Consider the following 16553-nt stretch of genomic DNA (forward strand, 5'->3'; position numbering starts at 1 on the left):
TCAACACAACACTCCCCAACTCAACACTTCCAAACACAAAACTCCCTCACACCACCCTCTCCAACAGAACACTCTCCAACAGAACACTCCCGAACGCAACACTCCCCAACACAACACTCCCCAACACAAGCCTCTCCAACACAACTGTCCCCAACACCACACTCTTCAACACAGCATTCTCCAATACAACATTCCCCAACACAACACTCTTCAACACAACATTCTTCAACACAACACTTCCCAACACAACACTCCACAACACAACTCTCCCTAATGCAACACTTCCCAACACAACACTTCCCAACACAACACTCCCCAATACCACACTCCCCAACACAACAATCCCTAACACAACATTCCCTAACGCAACACTCCCTAACACAACACTCCCCAACACAAGAGTCTCCAACACAACTGTCCCCAACACCACACTCTTCAACACAGCATTCTCCACCACAACACTCTCCAACGCAACACTCCACAACACAACACTCCCCAAAACAACACTTCCCAACAACACTCTCACCAACACAACACTCTTCAACACAACACTCCCGAACTCAACACTTCCAAACACAAAACTCCCTCACACCACACTCTCCTACAGAACACTCACCTACAGAACGCTCCCTAACGCAACACTTCCCAACACAACACTCCCCAATACAACACTACCCAACACAACAATCCCTAACACAACATTCGCTAACGCAACACTCCCTAACACAACACTCCCCAACACAACACTCTCCAACACAACTGTCCCCAACACCACACTCTTCAACACAGCATTCTCCACCACAACACTCTCCAACACAACACTCCACAACACAACACTCCCCAACACAACACTTCCCAACAACACTCTCACCAACACAACACTCCCGAACTCAACACTTCCAAACACAAAACTCCCCAACACAACACTCCCAACACAACACTCCCCAATACCACACTATCCAACACAACACTCCCTAACACAACATTCCCTAATGCAACAATCCCCAACACAACACTCCCTAACATAACACTCTCCAACACAACACTCCCCAACACAACACTCCCCAACACAACACTCCCCCAAACAACACTCCCCAACACAACACTTTATAACACAACACTCCTCAATGCAACACTCCCCAACACAACACTCTCCAACAAAACATTCCCCAACACAATACTCCCTAACATGACACTCCCCAATACAACACTCTCCAACACAACACTCCCCAACACAATACTCCCCAACAGTACACTCTCCAACACAACACTCCCCAACACAACACTCTCCAACACAACAATCCCCAACACAACACTCCCCAACACAACACTTCCCAACACCACTCTCACCATCACCACACTCTTCAACACAACACTCCCCAACTCAACACTTCCAAACACAAAACTCCCTCACACCACCCTCTCCAACAGAACACTCTCCAACAGAACACTCCCTAACGCAACACTCCCCAACACAACACTCCCCAACACAAGACTCCCCAACACAACTGTCCCCAACACCACACTCTTCAACACAGCATTCTCCACTACAACAATCCCCAACACAACACTCTCCAACACAGCCCTCCCCAACACAACACTTCCCAACACAACACTCCCCAATACCACACTACCCAACACAACACTCCCCAATACCACACTACCCAACGCAATACTCCCTAACACAACATTCCCTAACGCAACAATCCCCAACACAACACTCCCCAACACAACACTCCACAACACAACAGTCCCCAATACAACACTCTCCAACACAGCCCTCCCCAATGCAACACTCCCCAACACAACACTCCCTAACACTACACTCTCCAACACAACACTCCCCAACAGAACAGTCCCAAACACAACACGCTCCAACACAACACTCTCCTACATAGCCCTCCCTAACACAACACTCTCCAACACAACACTCCCTAACACAACACGCCTTGACACAAAACTCCCCAACACAACATTCTTAAACAAAACACTCTCCAACACAACACTTCCCAACACCACACTCCCCAACACCACACTCCCCAACACAACACTCCCCCAACACAAGACTCCCTAAAACAACACTCCCCAACACAATATGCCCCAACATAAAACTCCTCAACACCATACTCCCCAACACAACCCTCCCCAACACTACACTCCCCAACACAACACGCCCCAACATAAAACTCCTCAACACCATACTCCCCAACACAACACTCCCCAACACAACACTCTCCAACGCAACACTCCCCAACCCAATACTCCCCAACCCAACACTGCCCGTCACAACACTCCCCAACACAACACTCCCCAACACCACACTCCCCAACACCACACTCCCCAACACAACACTCCCCAACACAAGACTCCCTAACACAACACTCCCCAACACAATACGCCCCAACATATAACTCCTCAACACCATACTCCCCAACACAACACTCCCCAACACAACACTCCCCAACACAACACTCCCTAACACAATACGCCCCAACATAAAACTCCTCAACACCATACTCCACAACACAACACTCCCCAACACAAATTCCCAAACACAACACTCCTCAATGCAACACTCCCCAACACAACACTCCTCAACACAACACTCCCCAACACAATACTCCCCAACAGTACATTCTCGAACACAACACTCCCAACACAACACTCTCCAACACAACACTCCCCAACACAACACTCCCCAACACAACACTCCCCAACACAACACTTCCCAACACCACTCTCACCAACACAACACTCTTCAACACAAAACTCCCTCACACCACCCTCTCCAACAGAACACTCTCCTACAGAACACTTCCTAACGCAACACTCCCCAACACAGCACTCCCCACCACAAGACTCTCCAACACAACTGTCCCCAACACCACACTCTTCAACACAACATTCTCCAATACAACACTCCCCAACACAACACTCTTCAACACAACACTCTCCAACACAACACTCCCCAACACAACACTCCCCAACACAACACTTCCCAACACAACACTCCCCAATACCACACTACCCAACGCAATACTCCCGAACACAACATTCCCTAACGCAACAATCCCCAATACAACACTCCCCAACACAACACTCTCCAACACAACAGTCCCCAACACAACACTCCCCAACACAGCAATCCCCAACACAGCACACACCAACACAACACTTCTCAACACAATATTCTCCAACACAACACTACTCACCACAATATTCTCCAACACAACACTCCCCAACACAACACTCCCCAACACAACACTCTCCAACACAACACTCCCCAACACAACACTCCCCAACACAACACTCCCCAACACAATATTCCCTAACATAACACTCTCCAACACAACATTCACCATCACAACACTCTCCAACACAACACTCCGCCAACACAACACTCCCCAACACAACACTCCCGAACATGACATTCCCTAACGCATCAATCCCCAACACAACACTCCCTAACACAACACTCTTCAACACAACATTCTCCAACACAACACTTCCCAACACAAAACGCCACAACACAACTCTCCCTAACGCAACACTTCCCAACACAACACTCCCCAACACAACACTTCCCAACACAACACTCCCCAATACCACACTATCCAACACAACACTCCCTAACACAACATTCCCTAATGCAACAATCCCCAACACAACACTCCCTAACACAACACTCTCCAACACAACACTCCCCAACACAACACTCCCCAACACAACACTCCCCACACAACACTCCCCAACACAACACTTCCCAACACAACACTCCTCAATGCAACAATCCCCAACACAACACTCTCCAACACAACATTCCCCAACACAATACTCCCTAACATGACACTCCCCAACACAACACTCTCCAACACAACACTCCCCAACACAATACTCCCCAACAGTACATTCTCCAACACAACACTCCCCAACACAACACTCTCCAACACAACAATCCCCAACACAACACTCCCCAACACAACACTTCCCAACACCACTCTCACCATCACCACACTCTCCAACAGAACACTCCCTAACGCAACACTCCCCAACACAACACTCCCCAACACAAGACTCTCCAACACAACACTCCCCAATACCACACTACCCAACACAACACTCCCTAACACAACATTCCCCAACACAACACTCCCTAACACAACACTCCCCAACACAAGACTCTCCAACACAACTGTCCCCAACACCACACTCTTCAACACAGCATTCTCCACCACAACACTCTCCAACACAACACTCCACAACACAACACTCCCCAACACAACACTTCCCAACAACACTCTCACCAACACAACACTCTTCAACACAACACTCCCCAACTCAACACTTCCAAACACAAAACTCCCTCACACCACCCTCTCCAACAGAACACTCACCTACAGAACGCTCCCTAACGCAACACTCCCCAACACATCACTCCCCAACACAACACTCTCCAACACAACTGTCCCCAACACCACACTCTTCAACACAACATTCTCCAACACAACACTCCCCAACACAACACGCTTCAACACAACATTCTCCAACACAACACTTCCCAACACAATACTCCCCAACACAACACTTCCCAACACAACACTCCCCAATACCACACTACCCAACGCAATACTCCCTAACACAACATTCCCTAACGCAACAATCCCCAACACAACACTCCCCAACACAACACTCCACAACACAACAGTCCCCAATACAACACTCTCCAACACAGCCCTCCCCAATGCAACACTCCCCAACACAACACTCCCTAACACTACACTCTCCAACACAACACTCCCCAACAGAACAGTCCCAAACACAACACGCTCCAACACAACACTCTCCTACATAGCCCTCCCTAACACAACACTCTCCAACACAACACTCCCTAACACAACACGCCTTGACACAAAACTCCCCAACACAACATTCTTAAACAAAACACTCCCCAACACAACACTTCCCAACACAACACTCCCCAACACCACACTCCCCAACACAAGACTCTCCAACACAACACTCCCCAATACCACACTACCCAACACAACACTCCCTAACACAACATTCCCTAATGCAACACTCCCTAACACAACACTCCCCAACACAAGACTCTCCAACACAACTGTCCCCAACACCACACTCTTCAACACAGCATTCTCCACCACAACACTCTCCAACACAACACTCCACAACACAACACTCCCCAAAACAACACTTCCCAACAACACTCTCACCAACACAACACTCTTCAACACAACACTCCCGAACTCAACACTTCCAAACACAAAACTCCCTCACACCACCCTCTCCTACAGAACACTCACCTACAGAACGCTCCCTAACGCAACACTTCCCAACACAACACTCCCCAATACCACACTACCCAACACAACAATCCCTAACACAACATTCGCTAACGCAACACTCCCTAACACAACACTCCCCAACACAAGACTCTCCAACACAACTGTCCCCAACACCACACTCTTCAACACAGCATTCTCCACCACAACACTCTCCAACACAACACTCCACAACACAACACTCCCCAACACAACACTTCCCAACACCACTCTCACCATCACCACACTCTTCAACACAACACTCCCCAACTCAACACTTCCAAACACAAAACTCCCTCACACCACCCTCTCCAACAGAACACTCTCCAACAGAACACTCCCCAACACAACACTCCCCAACACAACACTCCCCAACACAAGCCTCTCCAACACAACTGTCCCCAACACCACACTCTTCAACACAGCATTCTCCAATACAACATTCCCCAACACAACACTCTTCAACACAACATTCTTCAACACAACACTTCCCAACACAACACTCCACAACACAACTCTCCCTAATGCAACACTTCCCAACACAACACTTCCCAACACAACACTCCCCAATACCACACTACCCAACACAACACTCCCTAACACAACATTCCCTAACGCAACACTCCCTAACACAACACTCCCCAACACAAGAGTCTCCAACACAACTGTCCCCAACACCACACTCTTCAACACAGCATTCTCCACCACAACACTCTCCAACGCAACACTCCACAACACAACACTCCCCAAAACAACACTTCCCAACAACACTCTCACCAACACAACACTCTTCAACACAACACTCCCGAACTCAACACTTCCAAACACAAAACTCCCTCACACCACACTCTCCTACAGAACACTCACCTACAGAACGCTCCCTAACGCAACACTTCCCAACACAACACTCCCCAATACCACACTACCCAACACAACAATCCCTAACACAACATTCGCTAACGCAACACTCCCTAACACAACACTCCCCAACACAAGACTCTCCAACACAACTGTCCCCAACACCACACTCTTCAACACAGCATTCTCCACCACAACACTCTCCAACACAACACTCCACAACACAACACTCCCCAACACAACACTTCCCAACAACACTCTCACCAACACAACACTCCCGAACTCAACACTTCCAAACACAAAACTCCCCAACACAACACTTCCCAACACAACACTCCCCAATACCACACTATCCAACACAACACTCCCTAACACAACATTCCCTAATGCAACAATCCCCAACACAACACTCCCCAACATAACACTCTCCAACACAACACTCCCCAACACAACACTCCCCAACACAACACTCCCCAACACAACACTCCCCAACACAACACTTTATAACACAACACTCCTCAATGCAACACTCCCCAACACAACACTCTCCAACAAAACATTCCCCAACACAATACTCCCTAACATGACACTCCCCAATACAACACTCTCCAACACAACACTCCCCAACACAATACTCCCCAACAGTACATTCTCCAACACAACACTCCCCAACACAACACTCTCCAACACAACAATCCCCAACACAACACTCCCCAACACAACACTCCCCAACACCACTCTCACCATCACCACACTCTTCAACACAACACTCCCCAACTCAACACTTCCAAACACAAAACTCCCTCACACCACCCTCTCCAACAGAACACTCTCCAACAGAACACTCCCTAACGCAACACTCCCCAACACAACACTCCCCAACACAAGACTCTCCAACACAACACTTCCCAACACAACACTCTTCAACACAGCATTCTCCACTACAACAAACCCCAACACAACACTCTTCAACACAACATTCTCCAACACAACACTTCCCAACACAACACTCCCCAATGCCACACTACCCAACACAACAATCCCTAACACAACATTCGCTAACGCAACACTCCCTAACACAACACTCCCCAACACAAGACTCTCCAACACAACTGTCCCCAATACCACACTCTTCAACACAGCATTCTCCACCACAACACTCCCCAACACAACACTCCACAACACAACACTCCCCAACACAACACTTCCCAACAACACTCTCACCAACACAACACTCCCGAACTCAACACTTCCAAACACAAAACTCCCCAACACAACACTCCCCAACACAACACTACCCAACACAACACTCCCTAACACAACATTCCCTAATGCAACACTCCCTAACACAACACTCCCCAACACAAGACTCTCCAACACAACTGTCCCCAACACCACACTCTTCAACACAGCATTCTCCACCACAACACTCTCCAACACAACACTCCACAACACAACACTCCCCAACACAACACTTCCCAACAACACTCTCACCAACACAACACTCTTCAACACAACACTCCCCAACTCAACACTTCCAAACACAAAACTCCCTCACACCACCCTCTCCAACAGAACACTCACCTACAGAACGCTCCCTAACTCAACACTCCCCAACACATCACTCCCCAACACAAGACTCTCCAACACAACTGTCCCCAACACCACACTCTTCAACACAACATTCTCCAATACAACACTCCCCAACACAACACGCTTCAACACAACATTCTCCAACACAACACTTCCCAACACAACACTCCCCAACACAACACTTCCCAACACAACACTCCCCAATACCACACTACCCAACGCAATACTCCCTAACACAACATTCCCTAACGCAACAATCCCCAACACAACACTCCCCAACACAACACTCCACAACACAACAGTCCCCAATACAACACTCTCCAACACAGCCCTCCCCAATGCAACACTCCCCAACACAACACTCCCTAACACTACACTCTCCAACGCAACACTCCCCAACAGAACAGTCCCAAACACAACACGCTCCAACACAACACTCTCCTACATAGCCCTCCCTAACACAACACTCTCCAACACAACACTCCCTAACACAACACGCCTTGACACAAAACTCCCCAACACAACATTCTTAAACAAAACACTCTCCAACACAACACTTCCCAACACCACACCCCCCAACACCACACTCCCCAACACAACACTCTCCAACACAACACTCCCCAATACCACACTCCCCAACACAACACTCCCTAACACAACACTCCCCAACACAAGACTCTCCAACACAACTGTCCCCAACACCACACTCTTCAACACAGCATTCTCCACCACAACACTCTCCAACACAACACTCCACAACACAACACTCCCCAAAACAACACTTCCCAACAACACTCTCACCAACACAACACTCTTCAACACAACACTCCCGAACTCAACACTTCCAAACACAAAACTCCCTCACACCACACTCTCCTACAGAACACTCACCTACAGAACGCTCCCTAACGCAACACTTCCCAACACAACACTCCCCAATACCACACTACCCAACACAACAATCCCTAACACAACATTCGCTAACGCAACACTCCCTAACACAACACTCCCCAACACAAGACTCTCCAACACAACTGTCCCCAACACCACACTCTTCAACACAGCATTCTCCACCACAACACTCTCCAACACAACACTCCACAACACAACACTCCCCAACACAACACTTCCCAACAACACTCTCACCAACACAACACTCCCGAACTCAACACTTCCAAACACAAAACTCCCCAACACAACACTCCCCAACACAACACTCCCCAATACCACACTATCCAACACAACACTCCCTAACACAACATTCCCTAATGCAACAATCCCCAACACAACTCTCCCTAACATAACACTCTCCAACACAACACTCCCCAACACAACACTCCCCAACACAACACTCCCCCACACAACACTCCCCAACACAACACTTTATAACACAACACTCCTCAATGCAACACTCCCCAACACAACACTCCCCAACACAACATTCCCCAACACAATACTCCCTAACATGACACTCCCCAATACAACACTCTCCAACACAACACTCCCCAACACAATACTCCCCAACAGTACATTCTCCAACACAACACTCCCCAACACAACACTCTCCAACACAACAATCCCCAACACAACACTCCCCAACACAACACTTCCCAACACCACTCTCACCATCACCACACTCTTCAACACAACACTCCCCAACTCAACACTTCCAAACACAAAACTCCCTCACACCACCCTCTCCAACAGAACACTCTCCAACAGAACACTCCCGAACGCAACACTCCCCAACACAACACTCCCCAACACAAGACTCTCCAACACAACTGTCCCCAACACCACACTCTTCAACACAGCATTCTCCACTACAACAAACCCCAACACAACACTCTTCAACACAACATTCTCCAACACAACACTTCCCAACACAACACTCCCCAATACCACACTACCCAACACAACAATCCCTAACACAACATTCGCTAACGCAACACTCCCTAACACAACACTCCCCAACACAAGACTCTCCAACACAACTGTCCCCAACACCACACTCTTCAACACAGCATTCTCCACCACAACACTCTCCAACACAACACTCCACAACACAACACTCCCCAACACAACACTTCCCAACAACACTCTCACCAACACAACACTCCCGAACTCAACACTTCCAAACACAAAACTCCCCAACACAACACTTCCCAACACAACACTCCCCAATACCACACTATCCAACACAACACTCCCTAACACAACATTCCCTAATGCAACAATCCCCAACACAACACTCCCTAACATAACACTCTCCAACACAACACTCCCCAACACAACACTCCCCAACACAACACTCCCCAACACAACACTCACCAACACAACACTCCCCAACACAACACTTTATAACACAACACTCCTCAATGCAACACTCCCCAACTCAACACTCTCCAACACAACATTCCCCAACACAATACTCCCTAACATGACACTCCCCAATACAACACTCTCCAACACAACACTCCCCAACACAATACTCCCCAACACTACATTCTCCAACACAACACTCCCCAACACAACACTCTCCAACACAACACTCCCCAACACAACACTCCCCAACACAACACTTCCCAACACCACTCTCACCATCACCACACTCTTCAACACAACACTCCCCAACTCAACACTTCCAAACACAAAACTCCCTCACACCACCCTCTCCAACAGAACACTCTCCAACAGAACACTCCCCAACACAACACTCCCCAACACAACACTCCCCAACACAAGACTCTCCAACACAACTGTCCCCAACACCACACTCTTCAACACAGCATTCTCCACTACAACAATCCCCAACACAACACTCTTCAACACAACATTCTCCAACACAACACTTCCCAACACAAAACGCCACAACACAACTCTACCTAATGCTACACTTCCCAACACAACACTCCCCAACACAACACTTCCCAACACAACACTCCCCAATACCACACTATCCAACACAACACTCCCTAACACAACATTCCCTAATGCAACAATCCCCAACACAACACTCCCTAACACAACACTCTCCAACACAACACTCCGCAACACAACACTCCCCAACACAATACTCCCCCAAAACAACACTCCCCAACACAATACTTCCCAAACCAACACTCCCCCACACAACACTCCCCAACACGACACTTCCCAACACCACATTCCCCAACACAATAATCCCAAACATGACACTCCCCAACACAACACTCTCCAACACAACACTCCCCAACACAACACTCCCCAACACAAGACTCCCCAACACAACACTCTCCAACACAACAATCCCCAACACAACACTCCCCAACACAACACTCTCCAACACAACATTCCCCAACACAATACTCCCTAACATGACACTCCCCACCACAACACTCTCCAATACAACAATCCCCAACACAACACTCCCCAACACAACACTTCCCAACACCACTCTCACCATCACCACACTCTTCAACACAACACTCCCCAACTCAACACTTCCAAACACAAAACTCCCTCACACCACCCTCTCCAACAGAACACTCTCCAACAGAACACTCCCTAACGCAACACTCCCCAACACAACACTCCCCAACAAAACACTCCCCAACACAACACTCCTCAATTCAACACTCCCCAACACAACACTCCCCAACACAACACTCCCCAACACAATATTCCCTAACATAACACTCTCCAACACAACACTCACCATCACAACACTCTCCAACACAACACTCCGCCAACACAACACTCCCCAACACAACACTCCCGAACATGACATTCCCTAACGCATCAATCCCCAACACAACACTCCCTAACACAACACTCTTCAACACAACATTCTCCAACACAACACTTCCCAACACAAAACGCCACAACACAACTCTCCCTAACGCTACACTTCCCAACACAACACTCCGCAACACAACACTTCCCAACACAACACTCCCCAATACCACACTATCCAACACAACACTCCCTAACACAACATTCCCTAATGCAACAATCCCCAACACAACACTCCCTAACACAACACTCTCCAACACAACACTCCCCAACACAACACTCCCCAACACAACACTCCCCCACACAACACTCCCCAACACAACACTTCCCAACACAACACTCCTCAATGCAACACTCCCCAACACAACACTCTCCAACACAACATTCCCCAACACAATACTCCCTAACATGACACTCCCCAACACAACACTCTCCAACACAACACTCCCCAACACAATACTCCCCAACAGTACATTCTCCAACACAACACTCCCCAACACAACACTCTCCAACACAACAATCCCCAACACAACACTCCCCAACACAACACTTCCCAACACCACTCTCACCATCACCACACTCTCCAACAGAACACTCCCTAACGCAACACTCCCCAACACAACACTCCCCAACACAAGACTCTCCAACACAACACTCCCCAATACCACACTACCCAACACAACACTCCCTAACACAACATTCCCTAATGCAACACTCCCTAACACAACACTCCCCAACACAAGACTCTCCAACACAACATTCCCCAACACCTCACTCTTCAACACAGCATTCTCCACCACAACACTCTCCAACACAACACTCCACAACACAACACTCCCCAACACAACACTCCCCAACAACACTCTAACCAACACAACACTCTTCAACACAACACTCCCCAACTCAACACTTCCAAACACAAAACTCCCTCACACCACCCTCTCCAACAGAACACTCACCTACAGAACGCTCCCTAACGCAACACTCCCCAACACAACACTCCCCAACACAAGACTCTCCAACACAACTGTCCCCAACACCACACTCTTCAACACAACATTCTCCAATACAACACTCCCCAACACAACACTCTTCAACACAACACTCCCCAACACAACACTTCCCAACACAATACTCCCCAACACAACACTTCCCAACACAACACTCCCCAATACCACACTACCCAACGCAATACTCCCTAACACAACATTCCCTAATGCAACAATCCCCAACACAACACTCCCCAACACAACACTCCCCAACACAACAGTCCCCAACACAACACTCTCCAACACAGCCCTCCCCAATGCAACACTCCCCAACACAACACTCCCTAACACTACACTCTCCAACACAACACTCCCCAACAGAACAGTCCCAAACACAACACGCTCCAACACAACACTCTCCTACATAGCCCTCCCTAACACAACACTCTCCAACACAACACTCCCTAACACAACACGCCTTGACACAAAACTCCCCAACACAACATTCTTAAACAAAACACTCTCCAACACAACACTCCCCAACACCACACTCCCCAACACAACACTCCCCAACACAAGACTCCCTAACACAACACTCCCCAACACAATATGCCCCAACATAAAACTCCTCAACACCATACTCCCCAACACAACCCTCCCCAACACTACACTCCCCAACACAATACGCCCCAACATAAAACTCCTCAACACCATACTCCCCAACACAACACTCCGCAACACAACACTCTCCAACGCAACACTCCCCAACCCAATACTCCCCAACACAACACTGCCCGTCACAACACTCCCCAACACAACACTCCCGAACACCACACTCCCCAACACCACACTCCCTAACACAACACTCCCCAACACAAGACTCCCTAACACAACACTCCCCAACACAATACGCCCCAACATAAAACTCCTCAACACCATACTCCCCAACACAACACTCCCCAACACAACACTCCCCAACACAACACTCCCTAACACAATACGCCCCAACATAAAACTCCTCAACACCATACTCCACAACACAACACTCCCCAACACAAATTCCCAAACACAACACTCCTCAATGCAACACTCCCCAACACAACAGTCCTCAACACAACACTCCCCAACACAATACTCCCCAACAGTACATTCTCCAACACAACACTCCCAACACAACACACTCCAACACAACACTCCCCAACACAACACTCCCCAACACAACACTCCCCAACACAACACTCCCCAACACAACACTCTTCAACACAAAACTCCCTCACACCACCCTCTCCAACAGAACACTCTCCTACAGAACACTTCCTAACGCAACACTCCCCAACACAACACTCCCCACCACAAGACTCTCCAACACAACTGTCCCCAACACCACACTCTTCAACACAACATTCTCCAATACAACACTCCCCAATACAACACTCTTCAACACAACACTCTCCAACACAACACCTCCCAACACAACACTCCCCAACACAACACTTCCCAACACAACACTCCCCAATACCACACTACCCAACGCAATACTCCCGAACACAACATTCCCTAACGCAACAATCCCCAATAAAACACTCCCTAAGACAACACTCTCCAACACAACAGTCCCCAACACAACACTCCCCAACACAGCAATCCCCAACACAGCACACACCAACACAACACTTCTCAACACAATATTCTCCAACACAACACTACTCACCACAATATTCTCCAACACAACACTCCCCAACACAACACTCCCCAACACAACACTCGTCAATGCAACACTCCCCAACACAACACTCCCCAACACAACACTCCCCAACACAATATTCCCTAACATAACACTCTCCAACACAACATTCACCATCACAACACTCTCCAACACAACACTCCGCCAACACAACACTCCCCAACACAACACTCCCGAACATGACATTCGCTAACGCATCAATCCCCAACACAACACTCCCTAACACAACACTCTTCAACACAACATTCTCCAACACAACACTTCCCAACACAAAACGCCACAACACAACTCTCCCTAACGCAACACTTCCCAACACAACACTCCCCAACACAACACTTCCCAACACAACACTCCCCAATACCACACTATCCAACACAACACTCCCTAACACAACATTCCCTAATGCAACAATCCCCAACACAACACTCCCTAACACAACACTCTCCAACACAACACTCCCCAACACAACACTCCCCAACACAACACTCCCCAACACAACACTCCCCAACACAACACTTCCCAACACAACACTCCTCAATGCAACAATCCCCAACACAACACTCTCCAACACAACATTCCCCAACACAATACTCCCTAACATGACACTCCCCAACACAACACTCTCCAACACAACACTCCCCAACACAATACTCCCCAACAGTACATTCTCCAACACAACACTCCCCAACACAACACTCTCCAACACAACAATCCCCAACACAACACTCCCCAACACAACACTTCCCAACACCACTCTCACCATCACCACACTCTCCAACACAACACTCCCCAACTCAACACTTCCAAACACAAAACTCCCTCACACCACCCTCTCCAACAGAACACTCTCCAACAGAACACTCCCTAACGCAACACTCCCCAACACAACACTCCCCAACACAACACTCTCCAACACAACTGTCCCCAACACCACACTCTTCAACACAGCATTCTCCACTACAACAATCCCCAACACAACACTCTTCAACACAACATTCTCCAACACAACACTTCCCAACACAACACTCCCCAATACCACACTACCCAACACAACACTCCCTAACACAACATTCCCTAATGCAACACTCCCTAACACAACACTCCCCAACACAAGACTCTCCAACACAACTGTCCCCAACACCACACTCTTCAACACAGCATTCTCCACCACAACACTCTCCAACACAACACTCCACAACACAACACTTCCCAACAACACTCTCACCAACACAACACTCTTCAACACAACACTCCCCAACTCAACACTTCCAAACACAAAACTCCCTCACACCACCCTCTCCAACAGAACACTCACCTACAGAACGCTCCCTAACGCAACACTCCCCAACACAACACTCCCCAACACAACACTCTTCAACACAACATTCTTCAACACAACACTTCGCAACACAACACTCCCCAACACAACACATCCCAACACAACACATCCCAATACCGCACTTCCCAACGCAATACTCCCTAACACAACATTCCCTAACGCAACAATCCCCAACACAACACTCCCTAACACAACACTCTCCAACACAACAGTCCCCAACACAACACTCCACAACACGGCACTCCCTAACACAACATTCCTCAACACAATATTCTCCAACAGAACACTCCCCAACACAACACTCCCCAACACAACACCCCCCAACACAACAATCCCCAACACAACACTCCTCACCACAATATTCTTCAACACAACACTCCCCAACACAACACTCCCCAACACAACACTCCACAACACAACAGTCCCCAATACAACACTCTCCAACACAGCCCTCCCCAATGCAACACTCCCCAACACAACATTCCCTAACACTACACTCCCCAACACAACACTCCCCAACAGAACAGTCCCAAACACAACACGCTCCAACACAACACTCTCCTACATAGCCCTCCATAACACAACACTCTCCAACACAACACTCCCTAACACAACACATCTTGACACAATACTCCCCAACACAACATTCTTAAACAAAACACTCTCCAACACAACACTTCCCAACACCACACTCCCCAACACCACACTCCCCAACACAACACTCCCCAACACAAGACTCCCTAACACAACATTCCCCAACACAATACGCCCCAACATAAAACTCCTCAACACCATACTACCCAACACAACACTCCTCAATGCAACACTCCCCAACACAACACTCACCAACACAACATTCCCCAACACAATACTCCCTAACATGACACTCCCAAACACAACACTCTCCAACACAA

The sequence above is a fragment of the Hemiscyllium ocellatum genome, chromosome 30 (assembly GCF_020745735.1).
Source record: "Hemiscyllium ocellatum isolate sHemOce1 chromosome 30, sHemOce1.pat.X.cur, whole genome shotgun sequence".
Taxonomy (NCBI): Eukaryota; Metazoa; Chordata; class Chondrichthyes; order Orectolobiformes; family Hemiscylliidae; genus Hemiscyllium; species Hemiscyllium ocellatum.